The sequence below is a fragment of the Salvelinus sp. IW2-2015 genome, linkage group LG18, assembly GCF_002910315.2.
Source record: "Salvelinus sp. IW2-2015 linkage group LG18, ASM291031v2, whole genome shotgun sequence".
NCBI classification, from domain to species: domain Eukaryota; kingdom Metazoa; phylum Chordata; class Actinopteri; order Salmoniformes; family Salmonidae; genus Salvelinus; species Salvelinus sp. IW2-2015.
In genome coordinates, this window is record NC_036858.1 from 18,876,621 (window position 1) to 18,896,304 (window position 19,684).

General features: G+C 39.7%; 1 protein-coding gene across 1 annotated transcript in view; it reads right to left on the minus strand.

The window, feature by feature from the left end:
- LOC111977890 (speckle-type POZ protein) overlaps positions 1–18,295 on the minus strand; it is a 45,523-nt gene extending 27,228 nt beyond the window's left edge. The window contains exon 1 of the mRNA XM_024007665.2: positions 18,190–18,295. The gene's annotated coding sequence lies outside the window, so the exon portion shown is untranslated. The remainder of the gene's footprint in view (positions 1–18,189) is intronic.
- Between the last annotated feature and the right edge of the window lie 1,389 nt (positions 18,296–19,684).

The following is a 19,684-nucleotide window of genomic DNA, read 5'->3' on the forward strand; positions in this document are numbered from 1 at the left end:
TCCACTGTGCCAATTGTGTAGGCTATTGGCAACACCAATGGTATTTTCCTTTCCATTATTCAGGACATTTAGAATGACAACAATTAGTTGCCTTGTGGGCTTATAAACAAAATTATCTGGTAATCAGGTTATGAAATGTCATGACAAAGAAATATTAAATTATTGTCCTAGATCTATTGTTGTTAGACCCAATGTGTCTCCCTCACTGATGTCAATGAATGAATGATCAAATGGTGAATGTGACTTGAATTATGTGAATAGCTAATGATAAGGATGATGGTGAGAGCCTATTAACAGATTGACTGTAGTCCCTTTAAAATCATAGGATATTGTTGATATTGTGTCTCTAAATCATAATGTTCAATTTCTATAGTCATGTGAAAGTATTTTTTAAATTGAAACATCCAAATATGGGGGGGGGGGGGGGGGGGGGGGGGGGGGTGGGGGGGGGTCCTGGTACCTTCCAGTTTTGCTCGACAAAAATACACGTAAGCCTATTTGACAGATCCCATAAAACCATACAAAATTAGAGGTTATAGCTGTACTGCCGGAACAGAGTTTCCGTTAGGAAAATGTGGTGCCTGCAGCATTTTAATTTACCCGACACTGAAGACATTTACTGGACCCATAGGCATTGATTAGGGCATCCACCCACAATGCTCAGAAAGACAGAAATCACATTTAGATTATGGTAATTCATCTTAATAGAACATGCAACTCGAGGCTGTAAAGGCGTGCGTCCTTCTTACCAAATTGCGATGCGCAACAACAAGGAGGAATTTGGACATAAATGATGGACATTATCGAGAAGAAAAAAAACATTTGTGGAACTGGGATTCCTGGGAGTGCATTCTGATGAAGATCATCAAAGGTAAGTGAATATTTATAATGTTATTTCTGACTTTGTTGACTCCAAAACATCTTTATGGCTTATTTGGGCTCTGAGCGGTGTACTCAGATTATAGCATGGTGTGCTTTTTCCGTAAAGTTTTTTTGAAATCTGACAGCGGTTGCATTAAGGAGAAGTTTATCTAAAGTTCCATGTTTAATACTTGTCTCTTTTATCAATGTTTATTATGAGTATTTCTGTAAATTGATGTGGCTCTCTGCAAAATCACCGGATGTTTTGGAACGACTGAACATAACGCGCCAATGTAAACTCCGATTTTTGGATATAATTATGAACTTTACCGAACAAAACATACATGTATTGTGTAACATGAAGTCCTATGAATGTCATCTGATGAAGATCAAAGGTTAGTGATTAATTGTATCTATATTTCTGCTTTTTGTGACTCCTCTCTTTGGCTGGAAAAATGGCTGTTTTTCTGTGACTTGGCTCTGACCTAACATAATCGTTTGGTTTGCTTTCGTCGTAAAGCCTTTTTGAAATCGGACACTGTGGCTGGATTTACAACAAGTGTATCTTTAAAATGGTGTAAAGTACATGTATGTTTGAGGAATTTTAATTATGGGATTTCTGTTGTTTTGAATTTGGAGCCCTGCAGTTTTCACTGGCTGTTGACGAGGTGAGACGCTACCGTCCCACATACCCTAGAGAGGTTAAAAACAGGACCATCAAAACTGTTAACACGCGATTGCATTTAGAATTGTTGCGCAATGATTTGACTTATAAAACGCGTTTCACTCCAGCAGCATCAGGAGCTGTAGCAGCAGCTCTCACACTACATTGACTGGCATTTCAGTCAATAAATAGGTTAAAATGCATTATTTCAGTGATTTTTTTTATTCGACCATGACAATTGACCGGCGCCAATTATATTTATCGGCTTTTCATTATTATTATTTTTTGCCAAAAGCCAGCTATTACCGGCTAACAGAAACCCTGCACCGGAACAGGTTTTGTGGGGTGTCTAAATCTGGGGTGGACAATTCTAGTCCTCGGGGGCCTGATTGGTGTCACAGTATTGCTCCTCCCCAGCTAACACACCCAACTCCAATGATCACTTAATCATGATCTTCAGTTTAGAATACAATTTGATTAAATCAGCTGTGTTTGCTAGGGATGGAGAAAAAGTGTGACACCAACCAGGCCCACCCCTGGTCTAAATCAAGCAGCCTATATCAATGGCTGTGTTTACACAGGCAGCCCAATTCTGATCTTTTGTACAATTATAGGCAAAAAAATCGAGATCTGACCGGTCAAAAGTAAAATTTGTGKCAAAAATATCAGAATTGGGCTGCCTGTTTAAATGCAGTCAGAGAGACCTTGTATAGGCTAATTCACAAACAGGTAATATAATGTAGGCTAGTTTTTGGTTCACCTAATAGGCTATAGGGTCACTTGCCTTATATTGAACAATTCCTCCAAAAACATTTTTAGGAAGAGAAAGGTCCTTTCCTTAACCTCTCTAGGGTATGTGGGACGTCACTCATCAACAGCCAGTGATACTGCAGGGTACAAATCAAAACAGAAATCATAATTTAAATTCCTCAAACATACAAGTATTTATCACAATTTTAAAGCTACACTTGTTGTAATCCAGCCAAAGTGTCAGATTTCAAAAAGGTTTTACGACGAAAGCACACCAAACGATTATGTAAGGTATGAGCCAGTCACAGAAAATAGACAGCCATTTTTCAGCTAAAGAGAGCATTAACAAAAAGCAGAATTAGAGATGAAGATTTTCAAAGGTTAGTGATTAATTTTATCAGATGCAACTCATAGGACTTCATGTTACACAATACATGTATTTTATGTTTGGTAAATTCATATTTATATCCAAAAATATGAGTTTAGGCAAGACCGCTACAGGATCATTGCAAAAAGCCTGAGAAATGCATAGCGCACATTAAAATGAATGACTACGAAAATTACTATAAAATCAAACTTTCATTAAATCAACACATGAAAGATATCAAATTAAAGCTACACTGGTTGTGAATCCAGTCAACATGTCTTTTCAGCGAAAGCATACGATGCTATTATCTGAGCATAGCACCATTGTAAAAAAAGAGAGAAAACATTTCAACCCTGCAGGAGCGACACAAAACGCAGAATAAAAATATAATTCATGCTTACCTTTGACGAGCTTCTTGTTGTTGGCACTCCAATATGTCCCATAAACATCACAAATGGTCTTTTTTTTCGATTCATTACGTCGATATATGTCCAAAATGTCCATTTATTTGGCGCGTTTGATCCAGAAAAACACAGATATATCAAAGGTAACTGTAAACATTGCCAAAAAATGTCAAACTACTTATGTAATACAACTTTAGGTATTTTTTAACGTTAATAATCGATAAAATTGAAGACGGAATGATATGTGTTCAATACAGGATTAAAACGATATGTTGCATGCCTTCTGTTTGATTGAAACGCATGTCTAGGACACCAGGAGTGCTCGACTTCAAGATGGCCGTATTTCTTCATTACACAAAGGAATATCCTCAACCTATTTCTCACGACTGTTGACATCCAGTGGAAGCCGTAGGAACTGCAAGCAAGTTGCTTAGAATCTGGTTCCAATGAAACCTCATTGAAAAGACAGTGACCTCCAAAAAAAATAAAAATCTGAATGGTTTGTCTCTCGGGGTTTCGCCTGCTAAATAAGTTATGTTATACTCACAGACATGATTCAAACAGTTTTAGAAACTTCAGAGTGTTTTCTATCCAAACCTACTAAATATGCATATCCTATCTCCTGGTGATGAGTAACTGGCAGTTGAATTTGGGTATGTTTTTCATCCAAACGTGAAAATGCTGCGCCCTACCTAGAGAAGTTAAGCCCCAAATAAATATTAGTTAAAAACATAGAAATGCTTCAAAAAAGCAATAGTCAATTGATGTTGAGCAATTGCAATTAAATCAGGAACAAAATGCCATTTCAAAAAACAATTTCCTGTACAGATTAAAGAGTAGAAGAATACAGGCATTTCTGGTGGCAATGTCCAGCAAAAAATCTAACTTGTCTAAGTGTTAGCGAACACAAGGTCTGTCAGTGTTCACGCTGCATTCATTTAGCTGTGGCGATACGCCACTGCAAAATCATTGCTGCCACCAGTGGAGACCCATAATTCAGGGCAGGTGGGTCAGAAGCCCACCAGTTGAGCCCCACCTGTTTATTCCCAAAAATAATAATTTGCCTGTTATTTTTTGGCATTAATACGTGCTCAGCACTTCTGTGGGGTGGGGCAGCCAGCGGAAAATACGGAACGTATGGGTTGGTAATGTTCTTTAGTTGCGCCGTAATTGGATTAGTGTTCTGTCACTCATGGGGACACTACGTCGACCTGAATGCCAAGCATCAAGACTGGAGGATGGTGATGGCAGCATCATACTGTGGGGATGTTTTTCAGCGGTAGAGACTGAGAGACTAGTCAGGATCGAGGGAAAGATGAACAGAGTATATTAGATCCTTGATGAAAACCCGCTCCAGAGCGCTCAGGACCTCAGACTGGGGTGAAGGTTCACCTTCCAACATGACAACGACCTTAAGCGCACACATCTTTGAGTGGCCAAGCCAGAGCCAAGACTTGAACCCGACCAAACATCTCTGGAGAACCTGAAAATAGCTGTGCAGCGATGCTCCCCATCCAACCTGAACGAGCTTGAGAGGATGCCAGAGAAGAATGGGAGAAACTCCCCAAATAAGGTGTGCCAAGCTTGTAGTGTCATACCCAAGAAGAATGGGAGAAACTCCCCAAATACAGGTGTGCCAAGCTTGTAGTGTCATACCCAAGAAGACTCGAGGCTGTAATCGTGCTTCAACAAAGGTGCTTCAACAAAGTTCTGAGTAAAAGGTCTGAATACTTATGTAAATGTTTAGATTGATTAGGGAAAAAACAATTTAATCAATTTTAGAATAAGACTGCAACGTAACAAAATGTGGAAAAAGTGAAGGGGTCTGAATACTTTCCAAATGCACTKTTACTGTAGCTAAGAAAGTAATACTAAGTGTATGTTGTGTAGTAAGCTGTTAGTAGCCCATGTGCCTCACCCTAATAATTTGGTGCCTCAAAACTTAGCCTACTGTTCTGACTTGGTGGTGCACGTGTAGCCTATAGCTTGTGTTAGAGAAATGTAATCATCAAATATTGTAAGAGCTTTCATTGTCTGCTTATATGCCCCCTTTATTTAACCTACAGTTCTGACTAGGGACACACAATATATCGGAACAATATAGGACAATATTAGCTAAAAATGCCAACATCGGCCCGATGTCTAGTTTAACGCTGATGTGCAAAACCGATGTCAAAGCTGACGTGCATACCTATATAAACGTAGGTAGATGACGTAATGACGTCATGAAAAATACAGCGCTACACAGAACAAAAGCAGAAAAATACTAAGCGCACACTTCTAACAACTAAACAACTAAGTTCAAGTCGAGCAGTCATTTGAAAGAGTAAGACAATTTCAGCGAGACAACTCAAAATGCGCAATCCATTAACGGCAAGATAATGTAATTCAGTGCCCTTGACAATCAACCGTTCTCTGTCATGGATGATGTTGGCTTTCGCTGACTGGTCGAGCACCAGTACACACYACCAAGTAGGCGCTATTTTTCAGATGTTGCCCTACCGGAGTTACACWGTATTGTTGAAAAACACATATATAAGCTACTCGCTATGGGCTTCACGACTGACATTTGGACCAGCGATGTCAGCCCCATGAGCATGCTGAGTCTGACAGTACAGTGGGTCGACAAGGATTTTTTACTGAGGAAAGCCGTATTGCATGCTCTAGAATCTGCTGGTTCTCATACCGCTGCTGCCATTTCAAATGGCATTTGAGAACATGATTGAAACATGAACACACTCCTAGCTCCATTCAAACAACTGACTCGAGAAATAAGTTCAACTGCGTCAGCAGCAGACGTGATACCCTCAATCATGGCACTGTTCAACAAAACTGCCGACACATACCGTGGGGTTAAAACGTGCAAAAGTACTCTAMTAGAGGCTGTGAACAAGCGCTTGGGTGGCATTCTCTCTGAGCCTCTTTACTGTCTCGCCACCATGCTCGATGCTAGGTACAAGGATCGCTACTTCGATGCAGACAAGAAACAGAGTTTCTGTGAAATGTTACAGACACAGCTGGACAAGATGGAAACGSACACAGTAACACACAGTGCACACCGAGGAAGAGAACTCACGACAGAAGAGGCCACTGACAGACAGAGCAGAAACTTCACTGCTTGACATGTATGATGAAATCCTGGTTGAGACTGAACAAATGAACAACGAAACAGCACAGCAAGTAAGTGAAAAACAATAGGTTTGATTATGTTTTACTGGTAATGGGGACATGTAAATGCGAACAAAATAACATTTTGGTCAGTGTATGTTGCTTAACTATTTAACTGTACCAAAATACTTAAAMGGCCGCAAAAWTKKTAAATATCRGTATCGGGTTTTTTGGCAAGGAAAATATCAGAATCGCCCAAAAATGTCATATCGGTGCATCCCTAGTTCTGAGACTTAGTGTACAGGGAGAATACTATAAGAATGGCCCATGTTCTGAATTGTGTCGCTGCTCCTCATTAATGTCTTATTGAAAATATAGATTGCCTCTTATCCGCTCATCGTAGCCTTTACGCCACGTTTGTACATCTCAATTGTCTGTAGAATCCACATTTGTTTAAGCAAATCAGCCATATTAGCTATGGTTTTTAAAGTAAGTAAATTATGCTGAATGAACTGTTTCGCTGCCAGACAAGGCTCTGCTGATAGACAGGTGTAGCTAAGGATTCACTCCATGGTGCTAAAAAGAAAGCTCTGCTGTTGGGACAGCTAGAGTTGAAGTCGGAAGCTTACATACACTTAGGTTGGAGCCATTAAAACTAGTTTTTCTACCACTCCACCAATTTYTTGTTAAGAAACTATAGTTTTGGCAAGTTGGTTAGGACATCTACTTTCTGCATGACAAGTAATTTTTCTAACAATTGTTTACAGACTATTTCACTGTATCACAATTCTAATGGGTCAAAAGTTTACATACAGTTGACTGTGCCTTTAAACAGCTTGGAAAATTCCAGAAAATTATGTCATGGCTTTAGAAGCTTCTGATGGCTAATTGACATCATTTGAGTCAATTGGAGGTGTACCTGTGGAAGTATTTCAAGGCCTACCTTCAAAGTCAGTGCCTCTTTGCTTGACATCAGAAAATCAAAAGAAATCAGCCAAGACCTCAAAAAAAATWATTGTAGACCACAAGTCTGGTTCATCCTTGTTCGTCTGTACAAACAATAGTACGCAAGTATAAACACCATGGGACCACGCAGTCGTCATACCGCTCAGGAAGGAGACGCGTTCTGTCTCCTAGAGATGAACGTACTATGGTGCGAAAAGTGGAAATCAATTTCAGAACAACAGCAAAGGACCTTGTCAAGATGCTGGAGGAAACAGGTACAAAAGCAAATATATCCACAGTAAAACGAGTATCGGACATAACCTGAAAGGCCGCTCAGCAAGGAAGAAGCCACTGCTCCAAAACCGCCATAAAAAAACTGACTACGGTTTGCAACTCACATGGGACAAAGATCGTACTTTTTGAGAAATGTCCTCTGGTCTGATGAAACAAAAATGAAACTGTTTGGCATAATGACATCGTTATGTTTGGAGGAAAAAGGGGGAGACTTGCAACCCGAAGCACAACATCCCAACCGTGAAGCACTGGGTGGCAGCATCATGTTGTGGGCGTTCTTGCTGCAGGACTGGTGCACTTCACAAAATAGATAGCATTCATGAGAAAGGAAAATTATGTGGATATATTGAAGCAACATCTCAAGACATAAGTCAGGAAGTTAAAGCTTGGTCGCAAATGGGTCTTCAAATGGACAATGACCCCAAGCATACTTCCAAAGTTGTGGCAAAATGGCTTCAGGACAACAAGTCAAGGTATCGGAGTGGCCATCACAAAGTCTTGACCTCAATCCTATAGAAAATGTGGGCAGAAATGAAAAAGAGTGTGGAGGCCTACAAACCTGACTCAGTTACACCAGCTCTGCAGGAGGAATGGCCAAAAGTCACCCAACTTATTGTGGAAAGCTGTGAAGGCTACCCAAAATGTTTGACCCAAGTAAAACAATTTAAAGGCAATGCTACCCAATACTAAATTGAGCGTACGTAAACAAACTTCTGACCCACTGGGAATGTGATGAAAGAAATAAAAGCTGAAATAAATCATTCTCTACTATTATTCTGACATTTCACATTCTTAAAATAAAGTGGTGATCCTAACTGACCTAAAACAGGGAATTTTTACTAGGATTAAATGTCAGGAATTGTGAAAAACTTMRTTTAAATGCATTTGGCTAAGGTGTATGTAAACTTCAGACTTCAACTGTACATGTAGTCCCTAACAGTTTGTTGGCACAGTTTGTCACTGTTATAGTGCAATTAGTCAGACTGTTCTCTCTGCTACCGCACGGCAAGCGGTACCGGAGTGCCAAGTYTCCATCCAAAAGGGTCCTTAATACCTTCTACCCCCAAGTCATGAGACTGCTSAACAATTAATCAAATGTCCACCGCCTTTGTTTTTACAGTGCTGCTTCTCGCTGTTTATTATCTATGTATAGTCACTTTACCCCTACCTCCTTGTACAAATTACCTTGGCTAACCAGTACACTGACTCGGTACCCCCTGTATATATCCTGCCTATTTTGTGTTACYTTTTATTTTATTTAGTAAWTATTTGCTATACTATTTTCTTAAAACTGCATTGTTGGTTAATGGCTTGTAAAGTAAACATTTCACCTGCTGTATTTGGCGCATGTGACACATTTTATTTGATACATTTAGTGTTGTATTGTGTAGTGGCTTTGCTGRTATGCATCTAAAACAATTTTTAGAGTTTGCCCCATCAAGAGGTACATGCTACAATCGCCACTGGCCGCCACGCCCCAAACAAATATGAAACATGAAAAACTACTTCTGCCGAGGTGCACTTTGAAGATGGTAGAACAATCCACATTGTATTTTCATCTACAATCAAAATGAGTAATGAATAGACAACCCCATAGTATAATATTTATCTATTTACCTAGTCGGCTTGTTGTTGTGCGTTCTATGCAAGATAAATATTCCTCTTACGGTGCATTCATATTGTGAATGGCACAGGGAGGGAAACATGCATTCTGGACAAGCATTCAATGCTTGTCCATTCATACTGCAATCACGGGGAAAACTGCCATTKTAATGGCCTTTGTTAAAAAGATGGGGGTCCCAGCTTTCCATTGCTACTTATTTCTTGACTCCTAAATATGTGTGAACTACAACATTTTAGCTTTCAGCAGAGGCAGGGTTAAGTACTTTCACAGCTCAGCAATTTGCCATGAGTGCATAGGGCAGAGTTGGATTGAATGTAACATGGGTCAATTGTAGTGTTACTTGAGGTAACCCTAATCATATTTTTTTTTGTTAATTGAGATGAGACATGACATTTTTAGTTGTACAAGAGTAGTGGAAACCAGGGAATGTGTTGGGGGGGACAGTGGTTTCAATGAAAAGTACAAGCAGGGTGGCGTTTACCCCAATTTACCCTAACAGTCAGGCCTACATTATATTCACTGTGTTTATGCAAGTTTTTTGGGAACATAAAATGTATCAATATAATGCTACTTAGTTAAAAGAACACATGTGGGATCTAGCTAATGATTAGCTCAACAGGCTAAATGCAGATAGGCTAAAGCACGGGGAAGCCCATTTATAGCCACTATGGTGCTATCAGTTGGGCTACAGGTGATAACGTGTATATTTCTAATAACATACCCGATATGGACCATGCATAGTAAAACTGGGCCACATGGACAAAAATCCATGTCGAGATAAATTGCCTGAATTGATGTGACAACGATAAGTTTAGAACATTAATGTGCACCAGTTNAACGATAAGTTTAGAACATTAATGTGCACCAGTTCTTTGCATTATCCTTAACTTCTACTGCACTGAACAAAACAACAATTATCAAGATTTTACTGAGTTTCAGTTCATAAGGAAATCAGTCAATTGAAAAAACTTCATAGGCCTAATCTATGAATTTCACATGACTGGTAATACAGATATGCATCGGTTGGTCACAGATACCTTAAAAAAAAAAAGGTAGGGACGTGGATCAAAAAAAAACAATCAGTATCTGGTGTCACCACCATTTGCCCCATGCAGCGCGACACATCTCCTTCGCATAGAGTTGATCAGGTGATTGTGGCCTACGGAATGTTTTGCCACTCCTCTTCAATGGCTGTGCGAAGTTGCTGGATATTTGCAGGAACTGGAACACTGCCGTACACATCAATCCAGAGTATCCCAAACATGCTCACTGGGTGACAGACAATGGAAGAATTGAGACATGTTCAGCTTCCAGGGGCTGTGTACAGATCCTTGCGACATGGGGCCGTGCATTATCATGCTGAAACATGAGATGATGACGGCAGATGAATTGCACGACAATGGGCCTCAGGATCTCATCACGGTATCTCTAAATTCAAATTGCCGTCGATAAAATTCAATTGTGTTCGTTGTCCATAGCTTATGCCTTCCCATACCATAACCCCACTATGGGGCACTATGTTCACAACGTTGACATCATGCAAACCGCTCACCTCCACAATGCCATACCAGGATTTATCCGTGAAGAGCATACTTCTCCAGCGTGCCAGTGGTCATCAAAGGTGAGCATTTGCCCACTGAAGTCGGTTACGACACAGAACTGCAGTCAGGTCAAGACCCTGGTGAGGACGAAGAGCACGCAGATGAGCTTCCCTGAGAGGGTTTCTGACAGTTTGTGCAGAAATTCTTCGGTTGTGCAAACCCACAGTTTCATTGGCTGTCTGGTCTCACACGATTCCACAGGTGAAAAAGCCAGATACAGTGGTCTTAGGCTGCCGTGGTTACACGTGGTCTGCGGTTGTGAGGCCGGTTGGACATACTGCCAAATTCGTTTGGAGTGGCCTATGGTAGAGAAATGAACATTAAAATGATCTGGCAACAGCTCTGGTGGATATTCCTGCAATCACCATGCCAATTGCACACTCCCTCAACACTGGAGACATCTGTGGCATTGTGTTGTGTGACAAAACTGCACATTTTAGAGTGGCCTTTTATTGTCCCCAGCACAAGAAGCACCTGTGTAATGAGCATGCTGTTTATTCAGCTTCTTGATATGCCACACTTGTCTGGTGGATGGATTATCTTGGCAAAGGAGAAATAGTAACTAACAAATGTGCACAAAATGAGAAGCTTTATGTGCATACAGAACATTTCTGGGATCTTTTATTTCAGCTCATTAAACATGGGACACTTTACAGGTTGTGTTTATATTTTTGTTTGGTGGTTGTAGCCATCAATTTTCCTGCCATAAGTGATCGGTATGGTTGGTGTCGATCATTTTCGGTTTATCGTCCCAGCTCTAATGCATAGGTGTTAAGCATGGTTCATTATATTAAAATAATTTTTACCAAGCCTATGTCATTGGGCTCATTTCTGGAGGTGGAAATTCTATTTTAGCATAATACATTATTATTTACATCCTTTTAAAAAGTCCCCAGAACCAAGCTTCTCAATCCTGAGCGTCTCAGAGGAAACACGGGTCTATCTCCAATGCATCAGTCATTAAAGACTGCGCTAAGTCACAGACAAAACCTTAAAACAATAATTGGGAAATTCCACACCAGGAAGGCCAGGAAATAGTTTTGGTATCTCAGATTGTTCTGGCAATTTTCACATATAAACTTAATAGGGAGGTAGGAAGTTTGATATGCTTTTTATATTTAACACAAACCATTTTTTGTTAGACCCTTTATAAACATATACATGCCTCCTACATTAAACGTACACGATACAGACAACATCTTGGTGTCATTACACTTCTAATAGTGTGCTCTAAATTATGTTTAGATTACGAAATACATTTTACTTTAATGTATTCAATAGTCAAAATATTAATATGAATCTCAAAAGAACCCATTTTGAGTTAAATTTGTTTAAATATATTGTTTTAAAACATACTATACAAGTAGGCTACATAAAACTTCCAAGGTGGGTGCGCTGATACTTTTGAAGTTAAGATCAGTTTTATGAGCACCACCAACACAGTGAGTGGGAGAATGTATTCGAAGGAAACTTCCTCTGCTGGTGATTTGCTGAACGTGATTGATTAATGACCTATAATGTCAATTTCTATAAATGGGTCAAATCTTCAAAAGTAGCAGAGCACCCACTCTGGAAATTTGACGTGTTTGAAGTAGAGGTCGGCCGATTGTGATTTTTCAATGCTGATACCGATTATTGGAGGACCAAAAAAAGCCGATACAGATTGGAGGACCAAAAAAAGCCGATACAGATTAAATCGCCCGATTTGTATAAATATATGACAATTACAACAATACTGAATGAACAATGAACACTTATTTTAACTTAATATAATACATATATAAAATCAATTTAGTCTCAAATAAATAATGAAACATGTTCAATTTGGTTTAAATAATGCAAAAACAGTGTTGGAGAAGTAAAAGTTCAATATGTGCCATGTAAAAAAGCTAACGTTTAAGTTCCTTGCTCAGAACATGAGAAAGCTGGTGGTTCCTTTTAACATGAGTCTTCAATATTCCCAGTTAAGAAGTTTTAGGTTGTAGTTCTTATAGGACCATTTCTCTCTATACGATTCGTATTTCATATACCTTTGACTATTGGATGTTCTTATAGGCACTATAGTATTGCCAGCCTAATCTCGGGAGTTGATAGGCTTGAAGTCATAAACAGTGCTGTGCCTCAAGCGTTGCTAAGAGCTACTGTTTGAATGAATGCTTATGAGCCTGCTGCTGCCTACCACCGCTCAGTCAGACTGCTCTAACAAATCATATACTTAATTANTCAGTCAGACTGCTCTAACAAATCATATACTTAATTATAATATAATAAACGCAGAAATACGAGCCTTTGGTCATTAATATGGTCCGGAAAGTATCACGTTGAAAACCAAATGTTTATTCTTTCAGTGAAATACGGAACCGTTCCGTATTTTATTGTAAGGGTGGCAACCCTAAGTCTAAATATTACTGTTACATTGCACAACCTTCAATGTTGTCATAATTATGTAAAATTCTGGCAAATTAATTACGGTCTTTGTTAGGAAGAAATGGTCTTCACACAGTTCGCAACGAGCCAGGCGGTCCAAACTGCTGCATATACACTGACTCTGCTTGCACTGAACGCAAAAGTGACACAATTTCCCTAGTTAATATTGCCTGCTAACATGATTTTTTAAAAACTAAATATATAATAAAAAATAGGCATTGATGTTTATGATTAGGTACATTATTGCAACGATTGTGCTTTTTTCGCAAATAGGCTTTTGTTAAATCACCACCGGTTTGGCGAAGTAGGCTGTGATTCGATGATAAATTAACAGGCACCGCATTGATTATATGCATCGCAGAACAAGCTAGTTAACCTAGTAATATCGYCAACCATGTGTAGTTCACTAGTGATTATGTGAAGGTTGATTGTTTTTATAAGGTAAGTTTAATGCTAGCGAGCAACYTASCTTGGCTCCTTGCAGCCACAAGGTCCTTTTGATGCTGCACACGCGTAACAGGTGGTCAGCCTGCCACGCAGTCTCCTCGTGGATTGCAATGTAATCGGCCATAAACGGCGTACAAAAAGGCCGATTACTGAGTGTTATGAAATCTTGAAAAATCGGCCCTAATTAAATCTGTCGACCTCTAGTTTGAAGAGTATATTACTCCAAACAATATCTCTAAATATAAGCTAAATCAAAAAGTATACTTTTGAGATATTCATTACGTTGAATAAATGAATGTGAACATTTTTATTTCAGAATCTAGACATWCTCCCTATTTTAGAGCACACTATAAGGACTATAATGACACCAAAATGTTGTTTGTATCATGTGCTGTTATCAGATCATAGGGTCTTACAAGAGGCATGCACAGGCTTGATAGGGGCAAAAATTGTCACTTTCCACGTGTGGAATTGCTCAATTGGTACAGGCACTAGAAATCGATAGAGGTCCAATGTGGACTGTGCTATGGGAGCGATTTTATATTCTGCCCTTGCTCGTAGGACTCCTCCTTTCCTAAAAATTCAATCTCAGAAAACATTTGATCTGTTGATTTTTTTTAACTACGATCATCTGGACTCTCTTTCATCCCTGACTTTGCGCAATTGTACTTCCTCACACAAATCCCATCAACTTAACCAAGCAAAGGAGGTTATGAGGTGGTGGAAGGGAGATTAATGCATACAGTACATTCGGAAGGTATTCAGACCCCTTGACTTTTCCCACATTTTGTTACGTTACAGCCTTATTCTAAAATGTATTATATAGTTTCCCCCCCCCCCCTCTTCAGTCTACACACATTACCTCATAATGACAAAGCAAAAACAGGTTTAGAAATTTTTGCAAAATCTGTAAATATACATTTACATAAGTATTCAGACCCTTTACGCAGTACTTTGTTGAAGCGCCTTTGGCAGCGATTACAGCCTCGTGACTTCCTGGGTATGACGATACAATCTTGCCACATCTGCATTTGGGGAGTTTCTCCCATTCTTCTTTGCAGATCCTCTCAAGCTCTGCCAGGTTGGATGGAGAGTGTCGCTGCACAGCTATTTTCAGGTCTCTCCAGAGATGTTTGATCGGGTTCAAGTCCGGGCTCTGGCTGGGCCACACAAGGACATTCAGAGACTGCTGCGTCTACCTAGTCTCCCAGTCCCTGAAAAACATCCCACAGCATGATGCTGCTGCCACTACGCTTCACTGTAGGGATGGTGCCAGGTTTCCTCCAGACGTGACGCTTGGCATTCAAGCCAAAGAGTTCACTCTTGGTTTCATCAGACCAGAGAATCTTGTTTATCATGGTCTGAGAGTCCTTTAAGTGCCTTTTGTCAAATTCCAAGCGTGCTGTCATGTGCCTTTTACTGAGGAGGGGCTTCTGTCTGACCACTCTACCATAAAGGCTGGATTGGTGGAGTGCTGCTGAGATGGTGGTTCTCACCATCTCCACAGAGGAACTCTAACTCTGTCAGAGTGACCATCGGGTTCTTGAACACCTCCCTGACCAAGGCACTTCTCCCCCTATTGCGCAGTTTGGCCGAGTGGCCAGCTCTAAGAAGAGTCTTGGTGGTTCYAAACGTCTTCCATTGAAGAATGATGGAGGCCACTGTGTTCTTGGGGACCTTCAATGCTACAGAAATGRATCTGTGCCTCGACATGRTCCTGTCTCRGAGCTCTACAGACAATTCCTTGGAGCTCATGGCTTGGTTTTTGCTCTAACATGCACGGCCAACTGTGGGACCTTATATAGACAGGTGTGTGCCTTTCCAAATCATGTCCAATCAATTGAATTAACTACAGGTGGACTCCAATCAAGTTGTAGAAACAGCCCAAGGATGATCAATGGAAAGCCCAAGGATGATCACAGGATGCACCTGAGCTCAATTTTGAGTCTCATAGCAAAGAGTCTGAATACTTATGTAAATAAGGTATGTTTTATTTTATACATTTGCAAAAATGTCTACAAATCTGTTTTCACTTTGTCATTATGGGGTATTGTTTATAGATTGATGAGAAAAAAATATTTAATCCATTTTAGAATAAGGCTGTAACGTAACAAAATGTAGAAAAAGTCAAGGGGTCTGAAWACTTTCCGAATGCACTGTATCTAATGTCACCTTCTATTTGATGCTATTACTAACAGTGCAGCAGCACCTAGAGGTTACACAGGTAAATCCATTTGAATTCAATCACTTTTTGACAGCATCCCTTTGGATTTAAACAAAACTTTCCATACATGTTTTCCCATGGAGGAAGTAGTCAGAAAGTGATGTTTTGGACCCAAATACCAAAACAATCAGGAGATATAGGTTTCTTAGARAAAAATGGACAATTTACATTAAAGCCTATAAAAAAAAGTATCTAAAAACGTGTAAACACCAATTTTTTCATGAGGTCTTTGTGTTGTGCCCACCATCGGTTTAAACACAGCATGCTTTTGAATACAGGGTGGGTGTCATTTCAATCATATGTCCATTCTATGAATTCTATTTCTATCCATTCAGACCACTACAATTTAGCTGGAACACCATTGAAATTTAAATTGATGAAATTGTACTTCTAATTACTACCACAAAGATGGCTGCTGGACCATACACCGTTGAATGTCAATTTTATTATCTATATTTTTCAATGTTTGCAATAGTTTTCCTATGGAAGACAGTATAATTTAATACAGATATTCCCAATCAAGCCAACATTATCTGATGTGTGGACCTCCAACCATCTTGTGGTACCATTTGAAAGTTGACGTTTAAATTGTATTCCCATTTTAGTAAATATATCAGCCAAAACATGACACCCTCCCTGTATTGAAGAGCATGTATCTCAACCGATGGCAGGCACAACCCAAAACCCTCASACGATGTAAAATAGGGTCCAAGCTACAACATATGCGAATAAGAATACTTTTTTTTCTTGTGTAATATAATTTAAGTTTAAGATAATGTTTAAGTTACTATGAAATAGTTTGACAATCTTTTAAAAGGATACCAATCACAATCATCTAAAACATGGCTGTCTCATGGTATGGTGGGGTATGCACAATACACTGAGTGTACAGAACATTAGGAACACCTTCCTAATATTGCATTGCACCCCCTTTTGCCTTTCAGAACAGCCTCAATTCAATGGGGCATGGACTCTACAAGGTGTCAAGTGTTCCACAGGGATGCTGGCCCATGYTGACTCCAAATGTTTCCCACAGTTGTTTCAAGTTGGCTGGATGTTCTTTGGGTGGTGGGCCATTCTTGATACACACAAGAAACTGTTGAGCGTGGAAAAACCCAGCGGCGTTGCATGTTCCAGTGCACCTGGCACCATACCCCGTTCAAAGGCATGTACATCTTTTGTCTTGCCCATTCACCCTCTGAATGGCACACATACACAATCAAGGCTTGAAAATCCTTCTTTAACCCATCTCCTCCCCTTCATCTACACTGATTGCTTTCACCTGGTCAACCTGWCATGGAAAGAGCAGGTGTCACAAATGTTTTTTATACTCACTGTGGCCGCCATCATTATCTCTTTATCTAAATGTTTTGACATTTGGAGCTGCCAGCCTAATTTGTCCCTTCATTTGGGGACTGTGGGCAGTTTTTAGGTCATATTAAGCTGTATAAACTGTCCGGTCTAGGAAGTTAGAGAAGAAAATGTGTTATTGGGGAATATGGGTCCAAAAGATCAGTTAATTTCTAAATGTCATTATCAAGATGGAATGTTTCATGTCAATCTACTGCACTAAACTAAGCCGCTACTATTGTTCTTGTGAGGTGCAATGCAGTAGCTAACTGCACAATGGATGCAGGCTGGTACTACCTAACGTTAGCTACATTTCCTGAATACATTTCCTTCTCAGCTATACTGTCTGTATTGTGTTAAAATCACCATCTTCAACTTGCCAATTTCAAACAGGTAGAATGGCATGTGCATTAGCCAACATGAAATGATAACTGTAGGAAAAGTTTATGGCAGATGTTCGTCCACAACACAAGTCGGGGGGCTGTCTGGCTAATCAATCAAYCCAAAGTACGGTTAGCACTTAGCTAGCTACCTATTAGGTACATGGCCATCTAACGAACGACCTAACGTTAGGCTCATAGCTAGCTAACAATACTTGAACGCCAAACCAAAGCTTTGGATGGATGGGTGGGTGGCTAGCTAGCTAGCTAGCTAACGTTACGGATGACTAACAGTTGGCTAACACCAAAACTTGAAGAGCAAGTTAGCTAACGTTAGCTAATTGAGCTAGCCATTTGTCGATACGTCAACTGTTACAAATAAATAAAGTACCTTGCTGACGAACTACAACATGGCGAAATTAGTTTTCATGCATTTAAAACTCTCATGCGATGTTAARGGCATGCATGTATAACTTGGCTAACAAATAGCTGCGGTACATTGAATTAGCCCATTTTAAACCCCTACAGTTTGCTAGCCAGTAAGTTGGTGCTAGCTAACTAGCAGCGGTAGCTAACGTTAACTTCAAATTCCCATACTAACGTAGCTACTGATTGCAACTCATTGTTTATTTTGAGAAATGGCAACATTGTTTTCAATTTCATAACGACAAAGATATTAATTCATATTTCCATTAAATCTTTGTAACAATCTGTCTTGTTAGCTACATTTTCGGTAAACTCACCTTTTAACTGGCTGTATTTGCGCAGATCTTATGTTATTAACGTKAGCTGCTGCAACATCGACAAGATTCCATCATTGGATTTCAGCCAAAGCTATTTGCATACACAGCGCTATCTACTGTTTTGGAGTGGAAGTCCGAGGACTTTGCAACCAGGCCCTAATGTCCATGTTTAGGACCAAAAAAATAGTACACGTTTACAGTGTTGATTGATTGAAACACCAAGTTGCACTTTGAATTTGCTGAAAATGAATCAACCTTTCAGGTTTTGGTATACACTGACATTTGGGGGTCAGTGTTTTAATTTAATTGGACCAATTTATATTAATTCAATCTGCAGAATTGGTGGGCTATTCCCTCACTTTAATTACAATGTCCCAAGATTAAAGCACTAAGAGAGGCTGATATGGGTGTATTTAATTTGCACATGGATTAAAATTAATAGCAGCATCTCCCCTCTGCGGACACTCAATTACTCAAATGTTAATGTTCAAGGTTAGCAGCCAACTAAGCCTCAGGAGACTGAAAAGATTTGGCACGGGCCATATGATCCTCAAAAAGTTATACAGCTGCACCATCAAGAGCATCTTGACTGGCCGCATCACTGCTTGGTGCAGACGGTCCAGTACATCACTGTGGCCAAGCTCCCTTCCATCCAGCACCTCTATATTAGGCGGTGTCAAAGGAAGGACCAAAAAAATGCCAATGACTTCAGGCACCCAAGCTGTAGACTGTTCACTCTGCTACCGTCCAGCAAGCGGTACCAGAGCATCGGCTCTCGGACCAACAGGCTCCCGAGACAGCTTCTASTYCCAAGCCATAAGACTGCTAAATAGTTAATTTAATATGAACACATACACAAATACTTTCATAATCATCATATGCTGCTGCTATTCTGTTCTTTATTTTACTCGTAATATTATCTATCCTGATGTCTAGTCACTTTACTCTGCAAATAAAATTGTATTTGATTTAAGCTGCATCTATGCTGATGGACTCCTGAGTGTCCACAACAAAACCTAATACACACAATCTAGTAAACGAATGGGATGAGAATATATACACTACCGTTCAAAAGTTTAGGGTCACTTAGAAATGTCCTTGTTTTTCAAAGAAAAGCAAACTTTTTGCCCATTAAAATAACATAAAATTGATCAGAAATACAGTGTAGACATTGTTAATGTTGTAAATGACTATTGTAGCTGGAAAAGGCTGATATATAATGGAATATCTAATACCAAAATGATCCATGGTATGACCATCTTAAAACAATTCCATATGTTAGTTTAGTAGAACACCCCCAAGGCTTAGACTTTTAGGGGTTTTAACCCGGCCATTACGTCGTCCTTGATCAAATACAGTCCCCTGCTGTTTAAGTTTATGGTACAGTATAGATCATCATATTGCCTTATCACATCAAATCAAATTTTATTTGTCACATGCATGGAATACAACAGGTGTAGACCTTACCGTGAAATGCGTGAAATGCTTACTTACA